At 63.7% G+C, this 2961-nt stretch overlaps 1 long non-coding RNA gene across 5 annotated transcripts in view; it reads right to left on the bottom strand.

Moving 5' to 3' along the window:
- The window catches only part of LOC143648657 (uncharacterized), a 223063-nt gene extending 220307 nt beyond the window's left edge, over positions 1–2756 (bottom strand). Inside the window, exons 1-3 of one of the 5 annotated variants that reach the window (XR_013158711.1) lie at positions 2555–2756; positions 2055–2143; positions 849–1219 (exon numbers count right to left, since the gene is read on the bottom strand). This is a non-coding gene — a long non-coding RNA (uncharacterized LOC143648657). Of the gene's footprint in view, positions 1–848; positions 2144–2554 lie in introns of all 5 variants that reach the window. The other 4 variants (XR_013158709.1, XR_013158710.1, XR_013158707.1 and 1 more) reach the window with 4 other exon arrangements.
- Positions 2757–2961: the final 205 nt, after the last annotated feature.

A 2961-nucleotide genomic window follows, 5' to 3' on the forward strand; every position in this document is an offset into this window, starting at 1 on the left:
GCAGGGATGGGTCTTGTGAACACCACTGAGACCCGGAGGTGAGAGCAGGTGGGGGTGGAGGCTGTTGGGTTGACAGCAAACCATGGATTCAGATCGAATCCCTTCCTGTGGGTCTGGAACCAGTGTAAGTGGGAAATTAACCCCAGACCTGGAGGACATTTCAGGGAAGTCCAAGCAGCCGCTTCTCACATGGCCACCTGAGGAGGGCCTGGCTAAGGCCTGTGGACAGGTGCCCCGGCCAGTCTGGGGACAGGGGCCAGCCTGGTTTGGGCCGCCACACAGCGTCCCCCAGCAGATGGGTTTAAGCCAATGAACCACCCGAACCCCATCCCTGAGCCTGATGTGGGAAATGGAAAGTGCCGGCGCCCCTTCCCCTCTCAAGCCAGCGGGGGTAAAATCAGGTCACATGGAGCCGGGAGCACTTCAAGGTCGGCCACCATCATCATCATCACTGTCTCATCTGAAACATGTTTTGTCCCCAAATGACCCCCCCCCCCCCCCAACTCAGTACCATCCTCCATTCCCTTCTCCTGCAGACCCTGGGAACCACTGATCTGCCTCTGTCTGCTGCGTCCCTGTGCCCCCGGCCCTGGGCTGAGCTCGTGGAGGACTTAGGTCCCGGCACAGAGTCGGGTCAGCAGGGAGCTGCCATCCTCCTGTCACAGATGGGGCTGGCACAGGTCAGGGAGGTGAAGGGATTTGTCCAAGGGTCCCAACTGGAAGGTCGGCCACAGGGACTACAACTCAGACCAGGGTCCAGGGCAGGGCCAGACGGCTTTTCTCTGATTCACCCATTTGTGGCTGGGACCCTTCTGTGCTCCCCCTGCCCAGGGATTGTCTCCACCCACCTTATCCAGGTCTCCAGGATCAGTCAGGAGGTGAGGCTGGCCTTGTGGACAGGTGGTGGCCAGTACAGAGCAGGTGGGGATGGTGCACTAGGTGGAGACTGGAGGGACGGGAGGGTGGCCCACAGGGCTGAACACCTCCTTCTCTGGGAGCAGTGACGTGGACGGTCCAACAGGTCTCATCCCCGCAGGTGCTGTCCTTGGTGATGGAGAGCTGCAGGCGTCACTTCTACATGTCCTTGACCTTCAGGGTCCTTGCAGGTGATAGGGCCTGCTGAGAGGTCAGCTCCCTGGCCCCCATCACAGCCAAGGGCTCAGCCAAGCATCCCCAGCTCACACCTTGCAGTTGGGGGGCCTCAGTGTTATCTCCAGGGCTGCAGTGGGGGACAAAGGGGATGACTTTGAAGCTGTGGACATCAACCCCAAGAGGCTGAGCTCCCTGTAGATGCCTCCCTGAAGCCTTCTTCCCTGTGCACGACACCCACCTGTGAGTGATCAGACAAGGGGCGGGTCAGGTGAGCTCTGGGCTGACACTAAAATGATGGAGGGTCACAGAACAGGCAAAGGGACTCTCCAGAGTCTCCCCAGGGACAGCAGGAAGGTGCTGGCATGGGTGTGGGTGGGTGACTCCACATTTAAGACAACCACAGACACCCCACTTGCACACACTGATTGAAGTGGCTTCAGCCCCTCCCCTCCCTGGGGTCCTGCTCAGTGAGCCTCATAAACAGCCTCTTCAATCACCGTCACTATCAGTGAAACTTCAGGATGGAAGGAGAGGCCAGAGGAGTTCGGTTTCTGGCTACAGCTGCCGGAGTCTCAGTTTCCTCACCTGTAGGGTGGGGAATTGTCTCTACTTCCAGACCCTGTTTGCCATCAGGTGGGGGGCTTATGGGGCCCCCTCAGGAGTAAGTGCTCAGGGGTCACCGCCTGGGTGAACTGTTTGATTCTAGGCAACACGAGCTCCTGGAGGAGCAGAACCTTCCTTCCCCTTCTCTCTCTTTCTCTTGGGCCCAGGCTGGCTGGACACGGAGTGCATGGCCTGATGCCCAGGTTCTCCCAGGCCCTGTGCTCCCTGCTGGGAAAGACCCCAGGGGCAGGTGTAACACCCCCGCCCCTGGACCCTCAGAGCTGCTGCGGGGTGTCCTCTCCTGGCTCTGAGTCCCTGGCTCAGGGCTCCCCCTGGGGCCCCATCCTCGCTGTCCTCACCCTCAAGGCTGGCTCAGGCCCCCTCCTCGGGTGTGCTGTGCAAGCTCAGCCCTTGGGGTTCAGACCCACTGCTGGGCGGTGTCAGAGCCCTGTGACAGGCAAGATAAGGATGACTCCTCAGAGCCTCAGTTTCCTCCAGTGCCAAGGGGCCGAGGGACCTGCCCCCTTGAAATCAGGCAGGGACTAAACCGGGCAGGGGAGGCCGGCGGGCCTGGACTCAGGAGGGCACCCGGACCAGGGGCTCCAGCCCAGTCCCAGCCCCTGAGTATCAGCACCCAGCCCAGCCAGGCCAGAGCAGAGGCTCGGATCCCCCTGCGGGCTGGACTGGGTTCCCCAGGGCTGCGGGCCCTGAGCGCTGGAGCCTGGGGCCCCTCACTACATGGGGCGCAGCACGGGGGCAGGAGGGGCTCCCCGACCACGGGAACTGCCCCCACCGGGCCCCTCCTCCCTGGGCGCCCTCACCACCGACAGCAGTGGGGACGCGGCGGGTGGGGCCTGACCTGCCTCTCCTGGCCTCCTGGGCCACTGGCCCCCTCAGGGCCGCACAGCCTTGCCCCCGTCACGTCCTCAGGCTCCCCGGGAGCATCAGCCCCGGCCCCCGGCTCTCCACCCGGACAGCTTTGGGGTGTCCCAGGGACGCAGGGAGAGTGGGGGCCGCAGAGCAGGGGAGGTGGGACTGGGACTCCGTTGGCCGCGCGGACATGGCGCCGTTGGCGCAGTGCGCATGTGCGCGGGGAGGGGGTCCTCCCGTTCCCCCCCCCCCCCCCCCCGCACGCGGGAGCGCACCCAGCTGGGGTTAGGAGTGGCCACTGCGCACCGGGTCTCCTGCGACATGGCGTCAGGGGATCCCCGGCCTGCGCACACTTCAACCCCACCACCCCACACTGGGTGTGGGAGCCAGGGACCC

The sequence above is a fragment of the Tamandua tetradactyla genome, chromosome 10 (genome assembly GCF_023851605.1).
Source record: "Tamandua tetradactyla isolate mTamTet1 chromosome 10, mTamTet1.pri, whole genome shotgun sequence".
In the NCBI taxonomy this organism is placed as follows: domain Eukaryota; kingdom Metazoa; phylum Chordata; class Mammalia; order Pilosa; family Myrmecophagidae; genus Tamandua; species Tamandua tetradactyla.